Consider the following 12,865-nt stretch of genomic DNA (forward strand, 5'->3'; position numbering starts at 1 on the left):
TCGCTGCCGCAGGAACAGGTGGCGGTCGGATTACGACGACGATGAACAGACTATGAACAGACTATAAACAAACTATGAAAAGACTAGATTGACAAGGAAAATTACCCAGCCATCTAATTAATTTTGAAAGGTTAACGATTAGAAGTCGCCCATCTATTATTAACTAATATCAGTTTCATTCGTTTCAGAGAACGACTTTTTCATGGATTTTGTTTACTTTTTGTGTTTTTCTACATTCGTGTGAATAGTATACATAATACTACAGTATAGTAGTATTATAGTACAGTATAAATAAGGAAATCAACTTGCCGGAGGCTTAGATAGGGCCGCGCATGTGACACCTTCGCCACGGTCGCATCATTTCAACGGATTCCACGAATTAGCGCAAATTTGAGTAACGAGCGAGAAACGCGAAGTTCGTTGAAATACGTCACTTGTGAAAGAAAGAAAGAAAAAAAAGCCGACACGCGTCGTATAGAAGGCCTCACCGTTCACGGGGATAAAAAATTGCCGGTTAAACGTAGTTCTCCAGTGTCGCTTATCGTTTAATTAAACGTTCCGTCGCCAGAGTGCCGGTGATATTTGCAAAACGGTCAACGCTTCGTCGAGAGAACCAGTTCGGCCTAATTTTCGTTTTTCTTTCTTTCTCGACGCGAGGCCATCGTCAGGCCACGTTCGGTTCAATCTATATTTCGCGCAGGTTCGACTTCGTTTGCATTTTAATGGAGGTGTACTATAGTTCCTATACCCTCGGCGATCGAAATTTTTCCAGTTGAACCGTAGTTTGTTTCTTTCGTAACGAGAGGAGCACAACGAAAGAAGCTACGATTCGGCGAAACCGAATTTGATAGTATTATTTAATTTATTTGATAGTATTATAACAGAAAACAAATCTTCAGTGAAACCTCAAATATTGAAATATTAAAGTAATGAAATCCAGAGTTGGGTCTACACGGATCCCGAGTCCGCCGTTCACGGTCATAAAGCGAGAGTTATGACAGAAATTTTCATGGTGCAGGAGCAGTAACGATTGGATAAGGGATTGATCGCAGAGGGCAAACAGGTGATCAAGGAACGAGAGCTGAAATCGTGACGGATCTGTCGACGATGAGCCAGCGATTCATAAATGGTCAGCAGTGTCGGCGCTGAATCGATCCAGTTTCTATTGACGAGACGGTCGGCCTACGACATCGTAAAACCTATTCGGCCAATGAATGAACGTTATCTAGCAGCTAGTCGTGTTCGAGACGTAGCACGATAAGAGAAGCAGCTCGTTGTCTGCCCCAGTTTACGAGACTTCGTGGCGCAGGTGCAGCGAGCATGCGCCGTTTGAATCGAGCAACATTCCCTTTGGAAGGATCCTCGAAAACGAACAACAACCCCCCGAAGCCTTAGCGTCGTCCTCCGCGGACACGATCAAACGATCTATAGTCGGTGAAAGCGGCAGTCGCGGCGATCACGACAGCGATTCTGGATTTGAAATGAAAAATCGCGCGCCTCGTCGTGGACCAGCTTCCGTATTCTTGGCATCGATTACAGGCCGTTAATTGACAAAGTGCTCTCTGAAGCGAAAACGTTTCCTACGGCCGCTAACCCTTTCCCTAATTCGCTCCCCTCCGCTAGAATTTTAAATCGATAGAGATGTCTAATTTCCTTTGCCACGCTGCTTCCACCGATTGCTTCCAGACCTCCGGTTCCGCAAGCACGGCTCCATCTCTCTGTAACTTGCTCTCTCATCGTCATTACAAACTTCTGTAATTTTCAAACGGTGTTCGAGCCGCATAACGCCGCCGCTGCCCCAACCCTCGACGAATGTGAAAATTCCACGTCAAAGCGAGACGTAGGAACGACTCGCTGGAAGAACGAGGATTAAGTATTACGGGATAACGACTTTGTGAATTCTAAGAAGCGAGTCCGCTGGTTTTAGCGAGGCAACTTGAATGGTGGTAGATACGCTTCTTCGAGGGCGCAGGCGTTTCTGCTCGGTAACAAAAGATTTTTTAACGCGAGACGCGATGTTCCCTGTTGGCTCGAGTGTTCCGATCGATTCGACATTTTATTATGTCATGGACCATTATCGGATTTCAATCTGTTTATTATGTTAACCTCTTGAAGGCCAAAGCAACCTCCCTTTTATTTGAAAATTATCTGTATTATATAATTTAAGCATATGTTACGCTTTGCAACCTGTCGCAGATATGTTCGTTGAATTGAATTATAATACAACCTTGGCATATTCTATTAGTATGTTACTATTATTATTATTATTACGTTACGACCTATTATTTAAGGCAAATCTTCTCCCATACGTGATCGTGGTATTATTCGTCCTAATATAAATCAGTAAAATAAACAAAAATATTGATTCTAATGTTATTAATACTAAAATTTCACCCAGACGTAGAACTCTTAGTACAAATCTTTCCACATTTGACGACAGAGGATCGCCAGAAGCGATTCTTATTCTTTCTCTATTCAAGACTCCACCCGGAATATCTTGGTTAATAATTGACAACCCTCGACTGTCACCAGCTACAGAGAAATATCGACATCCTCAATCCTTATTTCAGGAATGGTGAAGCAACACCTATATATCAATCATACAGTGTTGTTAAAACAAAGCTACATGGACGTCAATAATTTCTATATCGAACATCGATACTGTACCGCTCAACCGCGGTTATAACTCATTAATTTATAAGAGTAATGCGAACTAAACAATCGCGTGAAATGGGATTCGAATATCATTTCAATACGTCCACGTTCAACGAAATTGAACGTGCTCGATAGAGGTTAAGTAGCAGCTTTTTAATAACGATAATTATCGATATTATTAATATATACTATTATTAACGACAAATCTTTTTGTTTTGTTTCTTTTTTGTAGGGAATAGTATTTCAACTGATTCTCACTTTCTTTACACATAGAATAATGATAATTTTAAGAAAACTAAATGTACACGTGCGTGGCAGTATCCCTGACGCGGATAAAAGTGCAGGAAAAAGGAACAATGAAGGACAACAATAGTATAATACCGAACATGAAGAGTTAATTGGCGGTATTGTCTTACATCTAACATCAACGTTCTCGTATAAACTGGTCGAAGCTTCTTTGAAATCGCAGTGGAACGAAAACGAAATGTAGCGACCGAACAATGCTAATGAATAACACTGCAGTGATTCAGCGGCTAGTTAAATGTGCTATAAAATGATGAAACGGAAAGGTCCGGAATCTAACAAGCGCCGAGTACTCGTTATCGGCGAACTGTGCCAGATCTTTCCGTGCGAAGACGTTCGCAAGAAAGACAGACGTCGGCCTAACAGCCGCGTGTTTCTTTTTTTTTTCGTTCTAAGCGACTGGCATTCCTGAAATGCCTATCAATTAGCGAATGAATCACACGCTTCGCGATGCAGATCGCCGTTCTCGTGTCTGCGGGGCCAGTATCTCGAGATCGACGCGTCTCGAAGGATATACGGATCGTCGATTACGCGTACAATGAAGCACCGCAGTCCATTGTTTGTCCGCAATACCCTGGACAAGGGTTCGTCATCGATCACCGACGGAATCAAGGGTGGAACGTCAAGGTATCGCGATTCCGACAGCGCTGACCATTCAACTCATTGTTCCCACGAAACTAGCAAAAGTCGATAGAAACATACGGGTCGGGTGGGGAGGGGGGGAGATCGCCGATGTTTTCTGCTTTCGCGCGAATTCTTTGCGCGATCGACGGAGTCGTGCAAGGACTTGGAAACGTCATGTCGGACGGTGCATCGCTTAATGGAAGAAATCTTGAGAATCAATATCTTTCTTCTTTTCGATGACCTTAATACGATTGCGATCTGGTCCCTTCATTCATTTGAGACGGAGAACTATCGACAGTTTTCGTTGTTTATTTTACTATCGTTAGTACCGATCAGAGTAGCCAAAATATATTGGAATAACTCTACTACCACCACAGAAATCCAACAAATTAGTTTAAAGCATTTTTAACGATTTCATACAATACGCGATGACACTGGGCGTTTTTATAAAACCAAAAAGGTACAATTAATGCATGCCTGTAATTAACGAATAACCATCTACTGTCCGTTGCTCGGAAGAAGTCCGCTGAGAAAAGCGGAGGACTCCTCCCCACCAACTCGCCCATTCTACAGCTTCGCTCGAACGCGTTTCCCTGATTGGCAGAAATGATCTCTTCCTGTTAGCACCACGCATTACGAAATTTCCACGAAACGAGGGACTTGAGTCCGGCCGATTAAAAACAAACAACGTCTCCTGACTACGTCTCCTGACACTCGTTGGTCGCTTGACATGTTCTCTTCGGAATCTTATATTGCATTTTTAAGACATAACCGTCAATAAACGGAACGTGCTCAGAAATTAACGAATTCAGTATTATAATGAAACAATTCGCTTAAAATATTTAAGAGATTGTATAACGATTTATATATTATAATATTAATAGCATGGACAGGTCGCCCTATACCAATACATCGAATAAATCTTGAATGATCTTCGAAAACTATACTATTATACTCGTACTATTGAGAATGTAGCATTTTCGAAATCTCGCACACGATCGACAATTGATGGAACACTATATACATATATATAGTGACGTAATCGCCAAATTCCGATTGACAAAACCGTGACACGTACTAAGAAATTACGCAGACGGACGACCTATGAACCGAGCTTCCGCGAATAGGAAGTTTTCTATTTAATTTCAAGCGTGCCCTCCCGATAAAAGCACTTATCGCAGCTTACGCAACATCCAATGCGCTTCGGTCGATGCGAAGCGATGTTGATTCCGCGAGCGTGAACTATTTCGGTACAGTTACGATCGTTCTCGGCGCGAATTCGATTCCGACGTCGCGTTTAAAAATTCTGCGGGATGAACGAACCGTCGATAAACAAAGCGGAGAATATCGCAACCCGCAGGTGCCACGTTATTAAAAATTCAAGTGGCCTGGAAACACATAAAGCGGAAACTGTCGTTTACCGCAAATAACGTCGAAAACGTAGATAAAAGTTGATGTTTGCGTAGTCAGTTTAAAAGCTGTTGGAAATATTGATCACGGATCGTATATGAATGACCACAGCCTTTGATTAGAACTACAAACTACACAAGAACTAATTTTTTACATTCTAAATTATAATTAGGTTATATATTATAGAACGATGCCTTATTGATATTGAAGGTGCTCCCGATATCCTCGTTTATGTTCGCACTAACGTTCAGTATCTGTCGAACACAAGGTGGGAATACCAGTGAACGCAACATGTGATGGCAATATTCGATCTAGCTTATCGTGTTCGCGCAGCTGCAATATGCGAAAAGACGTGTCACCCCTGTGCTTTAAAATGAAAATTTTCTTCCGTCGTTTCATTGATCGTAAATCGAAAGAAAATGTATTGATAGGCGCTCGTGAAGAGGAACTTTGTCTTCAACCTTCTCTGGCCAATGGTTCCTATGTTATCGCGCGAAATATGGCTTATCATTATTTCCCATTCTGCTGTGGTATGATGAAGCAATTTATACGATTAATAGGGAAACGGATTGCTGACGTAAATCCCGATATTTGTCAAAATTAGAGCATAAGCTATTTTTAGATCGGCAAGGACCGTAACGATAAAAGTTCGTCGTAAATGTACGATTCGGTTGTTCGCAAGCGATTGCGACTACGGTAAATTATCTCCTATTGTCCCTCGGCTTGTAAACAAAAATGGTAGTTTGAAAAAAAGAAGATACGACGTTTTTACAGTTGCTGACAATCGGCGACTATAAAAACAAGCCGTCAGTCTCGAGTTGTATCGCCTCTTTGGAAGTTGTCCATTTTTATTTACCAGTTAAGGGACAATGTGACGGAAGTTACTATATTTCCTTTGCGATGTTAGTTTTATTATACTATTAATTCAACAATTTTGAAAAGATGATTTACTATTGTGTTTGCTAACTCGTTTAAATATGAAACTAATCCAGTAACATTTTTGTGAATTCTTCGAACCATTAGTTTAACTTTTTGTATTTACCATTCGATCAAGTTTATCATAGGACAACAAGGAAACCTCAATTTTTCAGTATTTATTAACACGTTCGCAGACAATTTAAAAACGCTGGGGTCGCTGACAACCCCACGGGGTCGTTCTAGGGTTAATGAACTGTACAATATATGACACTGTACGCCTAAAATAGCTAATTTTCTTTTCATATACATATTCTACGTAAATTGTGTCACTAAATAAATGACACAATTAGCTTATTAAGTATTCAATAAAATTGAGTCAATCCTTGATTGAACTAAACTTTCGTCGGAATAGAAATTGAAACTCTTGTATTTCAAAGGTCGAAATATTTCGCAATTAGAAAAATACGAAAGATAAGATTCGTCGATCATCATTGCATTTCTCATTATTTTCTAGTTATCCAAAATGGAATGACATAGTAATTTCCGAAGAAACCGTAGTTTAATTAAGTTACGTAACTATCGGAACGATTAAAACGGAACAGTGCGGACCGTTTAAAATCCTATTCGTACTTCGAGGGAACTCGTTTTCCCATTACCACTATTTATGCATCTTGTTCCGTTATTACAGTTCCAGTTGAATTACTTTCGCGCATAGGCGGATCATAACCGCGAGAGCCGCTCTGCACGTGTTCTGTGACGCATAGTCGGCGGATAATCTCGATCATCGATTATTAATAATTGCCGGCGATAAAGAGTGACAGTTTCCGTTTAGATCCGCGCTAACAGACCTCGTATTAATGTTTTCAGCGTCCGCGGTGGCTCATAAATAGATACGGCGGCTCGCTATCCAATAATTAACTGTACATCTGTAATTTATTCGCACTGATTACAAAGTGTTCGTGCAAGTGGACACTCTTGCGCGCTCGTGCGTCACAGATCCCCGAGAAAAACCATCCGCCGCGAGCGCCCGGCTATTGTTGAATGCGAAGTTTCGACGAACAGAAGACGCCGCCTGCTTTCGATCACTCGGTTGCGAGTTATCGCGAAATAAATTGATATCGCGATAGATAGCCTCTTATGTAAGTTACATACGTAACTGTAATGGATAACATACACATGCTTGACGTACACGCAACATTGTCTTCTACGATGACGTTCAAACTTTACTTCCATTTGTTAATTCATTTGTCCCTGCTCGTTTTTTTCTGACCCCCATGCGAGTGTTTCGTTGTTATTCCAACATTCTTCAAGCATTTTAAATTCGGTCACTTGCAATAACTCGTACACGAAATCGTATGGAATAATCGTATTCGTTCAAATTGCATTAAACATTTTCTTTACTTATTCTTGAAATTAAAATCAGTTTCGTTAAGAATGGACATTTAGAACACTAATGTTAAAGGAATCGTTAAATGGGTGTCCAGGTAATGTTTAATTGTTATTTGGTAATTACGTTATTAAGTCCGGGAATGGCCGTAGATTTTCCAATTATGTGGAGTTAACTAGCCATCGTAAGCCGAAAAGGAAACTCGGTTTTCCGTTGCGTATATGCCCGGTTGTAATCGGGCCACGTGAAAGCCGTGTCGCGTCGTTTCCCGTTTCGAGTAACAAAAGGAAACCACTAGAAGCGGTTTTAGTCTTTCCAGAACACTCGACGTATCGTTTTCAAATTCGATTCTCCCGTCGCCGTTCGTTCCGGTGCATTCACTGGTAATGCATATATCACGAACTGTCCGACGCGACGGATCCACGATAGGTTCGTGACCTCCAACACCTTCCAAACGAAACATGCGATGCACTTGCGACAGATTATAGTTATTATCACTATTAACTATTATAGGTTTAATCCACATTAAGTAACAAGTTGGCGATAGATAAGGTAATTAGTGGCAAGTGTATAGAACATAAAAACCTAATGGTGGCGTGAGACTAAAAAAGTGTATTCATTAGTAACAACTTCTCACATGAATAGACTATATAGATCGTTGCGCGTGTATTAATCTGCTAATGTGTGAAATACGAAACGCTAACGATACTTTTACTCTAGTTTTTAACGCGTAGAATCATTTACGTTGGATTTGCTACAGAAGAGAAGACTGGCGTCAATTTTTACTTCAAATTAAGATTACACAAGAACTATTGCATGTAAAACGATTCCGGCGTGAACACATCGCTTATTTATTGAATTTCTATGTTTTTACTATTGAATATCCGTTTATAATGTTCAGATAAAGTAACATGAACCTATTTTGTGAAATGGAAGCAAAATAGACAAATGTACGCAGTCCACGGGTCTGACACGTATGACCCACCGGCGGGTCAAGCCGTCGTCAACGTGTCAATAAACAAATCCGCAGACTACGCCTTAATAACATGACTGACCACATACAAATTATTCGCATGGAAATATGGTTACCGAATAGAAAAGAAGCGCATTACGTCGTGGACTTCGACAAACTCAAATTCAGACACGGTAGATTCTTGGGACAACGAAACTGTACAACATACAGCAACAGTAAGTCTAGCGTAAACAGTCGTTGCTCGAGAGCCATAAGATGCGAACGATTCAACACACAGTGTCGTACAAAGTTTCCCGTCCAACTATTTACATTCTGGAAGCAGCAGCTCTGCAAACTTCGACTAGCAAAGACGGAAAATGCTACTCAAGCTGAAAGTAAAAACCGATATCTTTGTATTCAATATTAGTTGAAGCTCTTTTAGCCTTTTCTCTTGAAATATGTACGAAATCGGAAATCTATCTATGGAGAAACTTTCGCAGATTCGATGTCACGTATCGATGGGAACAACGCTATACGATATCGATGGCGACTTCCTCGGCGATACGACACGACCAAATAAGAGAACAATACTGCGAGCGAGGTCGGCTTCGGTCGCAGTAGCAAAGAATTCTTAAAGTGCTTGGCGTCCTTAAAAACCGTGGGAGCACGAAATAAACGTTTCGGGGACTGTCGGCCACCGGGCGACTGACAAACGAACCATTTTCCACGCTCCATCCTACTAGCTGTCACGAAGGGAGGGAAAAGTTTCCCCGCGGAATCGCCAGCGCAATTTCACAAACAGCGGCCGCGCGCGCGGCGTAAACGGATTCCATTGAAATTCCATGCTGGTGAATCGCGACGGCGCGGTCGTCGGGCCTCGTCAACCGAGCTCCCTCGATAAATTGCGTCGGATGAATTCTCATTCAGAAACAGAAAATTCAGCTCGAATTTCTCCGGCTACCTCGTGGAAAGGGTACCATTCATTTTCGGGTCGTCGCGCCACGAAACCGAACACCTTATTCGTTCGATACTAGCATAATCGCAATTTTAGACAATGCTTCATGCGCCAGTGCGCAATGTGTATAGTGATTATAATATTCTTTCGGAATTAAAATAGCCGTATGAATGCTTTCTCTCGTTAGCGTAGATGAATAAAAGCTTTGCTACATAATTCGTTAATAGTTATACTTTATACGAAAAACTAAAGAGAACTGAATTAAGATATATACAGATGAATAATATTCTGTGAAATAAAGAAATCGCGATCGCGTTCCGAGTTTGATGCAAGAGATGAAAACTTTCGACACGTTTTCGGATCGTGCAGTTCCCGAACGGTGTTCGCGGGTTAATCGGTTATGCGGTTTAATCACGGGGTCCAATCCGAACTTTTCATCTCGCGGGGAAGCCGAGCAATGAAAATTCTGTGTAGCGGATAGATTGATCGAATCGCGGTCCGAATAATGGTGTGTAGTTTTAAGATTAATCAATACCTATTTACGTTTCGTCAAGCGACAGGATTAGGAGGCGTGCAATCTCGATGGCGTCGCCGTGTGCGATACGTCCTCGGGGCAATTTGCTTTATCGTGGGCTTTCCTCTATACTGATTAACTGGAAATGGAAAGCCGCAAGTATCGGCGTGCAATCGAGAAAGAGTACAACAAAGCAGTAGTTAATAACATTGATTGCTGTTGCGAATTGTTTTCAATATTCACGCGAGCTGCGAGGGAACGATAAATTAGTAATTACGGTAACACATTGTTAGTTAAATAGCCATGATACGCTGTATTAATACCGCAGCTTAGTCGATAATAATTAATACTCAAATGATAATTAAAAGCTTAGCAATAAATGATAGTATCAACAACACTGTTACCGTTTGATTTAGGAACATCTATCGTCGCCATTGTGTTGCTTTCTATGAATGACAAGAATGAGTGTAGATTTTCCGCTGTTTTTATCATTCTCAGTTGCCATTTCTCTGACCGTGAATTGGAAGAGTATTTGCGTGAAATTCTTATATTTGTCCAAAACTTTCAGTGAATTTTAATCAATTTCACAACTATGATTTCATATAAAATTTCACAATATTCACAGCAAAACAACTTCGGTTAGGACTGCCCACGTTTTCGTATTCACTTTAAACCAGTAAAAAGACGTATTTGCTCTATACAGGTGGCAACTACTGCAAACTATGATACCATATGTGAACTGTTGCTACCCAATTAAATTTCTGCAAATCAACAAAATTCCACAACGTGCTATCTTTTTCTCGCGGAATGTAGTCCCGTCCTGCGACAAGTCTGGATCGTCACGGGTGTATTCTTACTCGCTGGAGTGGGGGTTGTCGCCGCTGCGATGTTATAATAATAAGAATGTCCGCGATCCCTTGTTACAGGGTTTACCGATTATAAAAGGTGCGGGTTACTCTGGGCTTGAAATAGGAGCGCGGCTCCCGCGAGTCGTCGAAATATCGACGAGTGACGGAACCGGAAAACGTTTCGCGTGTATAGACGCATTTAATTCGGCCAGTAGCCGCCGCGCAAATTAGTATGCTGCGCGGCGTCTGTCGTTGTATTCGTTGTCGTTACGACTACGTTCGATCACGTCAAATTAAGGGAACGAAATAGCCACGGCCGTTAAAGAAAACCGTCGTGGAAGACGACTGACGCACCGACACGCACGCACACCGGGCTCGCAAGGGCTCCCACGGTGCACGGCCATTTTCCCATGGATTTCGTGCAACCGGTTCCGAAAACCGTGGAGAGGTACATTTAACGCGTGAATGGGACTCTGCGCGATTGCGGCCATTCACCTTCCGCGATTTGGCCACGGCACTAAGCTTTTATTCGTACGCATCCTCCCATGCAGACCGGCAACGTTTTCCACGTAACGCTTCCAATAAGATACCCGCCCGTTCCCTTTGCCTCCTCTCACTTTCCTTCATCTCACTTTCTCTCTTCCTCTCCTCTTTTCCCCATTTTTTTTCAAGCAGACGAACTACTTTCCTTTTTTTTGCGCGCGCGCATGAAACAGTGCGTTGGGCATGTTCCCAGGTTTTTCGGTCGTTGTAGTCTCGGGTTAAAGGTGCAAAGCTCCGGTCTCTGCCTATCCAGACATTATTCTCACGGCGAGCGAATTTTCAGTTACCGGTTTTAAGATATTCCGTTCTTAAAAGCTGTTACAGCAATTCTTGTTCAATTAGTCCACTTTCACTTCTAAAACTGTAAAAACATTCGATACTGTGGGTAACGATTTGATATGGGCACAATATACCCTCGAAGAAACACAAAGATGTTCAATAGAGAGAAACATTTTGAATTGAAGCTCAAATCGTGTGATCAGTTGAAGTTTCACACTAGTATTTAGTACGCGATCCATTTTTCTGTGAAAGCATTAAAAAAATACCACAGTATGCTAAACGAGTATCAGAAGAAAACCTTCCCTGGGGAGCGCAATAAATTCCAGAGATACTGAACCCTCCCGAAAAAAAGGCAGTTCGTTAGCCACGCGTTCCCGCGATACTCTAGATTCCAGATATTCTCGCAGACACCGTGTACCGAGGAACGCGGATCGATCGAATAGTAGAGAGGTCCGTGTGCATTTCGCTCCGTTTCGCGAAAGGATTGATTCGCCATTGAATTTCAAAGGAAATGATTTTCCACGAAAATATTGACGCAACCGTTGCACACTCGTCACGCTACGAATGCGTCAAAGCGCACCCGTACCACGGCGACCTTTTTATCCTGTTTTCGGAGTGCACGCACGTACCGCATTGGCACGTGGATTAAGAATTAGTTTTCATATGTAATATTAAGTATCGTATATAGGACCGGTCGACTTTCTCAGTGGTCTTTAAACGGCTATTCGATACACTTTCCTCCGAAAACCTCTCCAAACACGAGTTCGTAGGTAGATCGGTTCGTGAACACGGGCAAGAATGTTTTGAAACCTGCCAAACACTTAACCTAAGTTTCGGAATCACCACGAAAGGCTCGAGCCTTCGATTTCCCGGCTTCTGGATCTCCCTGTCAATTCGAGATTGGTGAATCTTCGTTCTCGATCGCGTCCAGACAGATGCGAGTCAGAAAATGAAACGTGTGTTTACGAGCGACAGTGTACATAAGAGATTCGATTTTTGGCAAGCGATACATCGTATTCCCGGAATTCGAGCGCGACATTCCATCGAATTGACGCGTGCATGACAGAGGGAACGCGACGTCGATGTATGATTTTCGCGCGAAAAAAATATTCCTGTTCTTCTCGGTATTTTATCTCATCGCGAAGCCACACCAAAATTCTTGCAAGCACAACGTACCCCGGTCTTCACTGGCAAAACGCACACGCGACGAAAATATTATAGTGCGATCAGTGTAATAAGATCTTACCTAATGTTTCCTGGCGTCGTGGCCCACACCCTTTTCAAGAATTAGACACCAACTGTCACTCGTGACGCCCACGGCTGCACACAGGTATTCGCCGCAACACACCGCTTCACGACACCCACCCGCTTTACTCTTATTTATTTCGAGAACGCGAAAAGTACAAAGGAGCGAGTCGTCAGAAACATACACTGACTGTGATCACTGCACGAATGCTCCGAGTACGTCATGTCCTGA

General features: G+C 42.2%; 1 protein-coding gene across 4 annotated transcripts in view; it reads right to left on the minus strand.

Moving 5' to 3' along the window:
* Krz (beta-arrestin protein kurtz) overlaps positions 1-12,864 on the minus strand; it is a 54,698-nt gene extending 41,834 nt beyond the window's left edge. Inside the window, exon 1 of one of the 4 annotated variants that reach the window (XM_078196358.1) lies at positions 12,635-12,864. The gene's annotated coding sequence lies outside the window, so the exon portion shown is untranslated. The remainder of the gene's footprint in view (positions 1-12,634) is intronic. The other 3 variants (XM_078196360.1, XM_078196361.1, XM_078196359.1) reach the window with 3 other exon arrangements.
* Between the last annotated feature and the right edge of the window lies 1 nt (position 12,865).

This window comes from Augochlora pura, chromosome 2 (assembly GCF_028453695.1).
Source record: "Augochlora pura isolate Apur16 chromosome 2, APUR_v2.2.1, whole genome shotgun sequence".
Taxonomy (NCBI): domain Eukaryota; kingdom Metazoa; phylum Arthropoda; class Insecta; order Hymenoptera; family Halictidae; genus Augochlora; species Augochlora pura.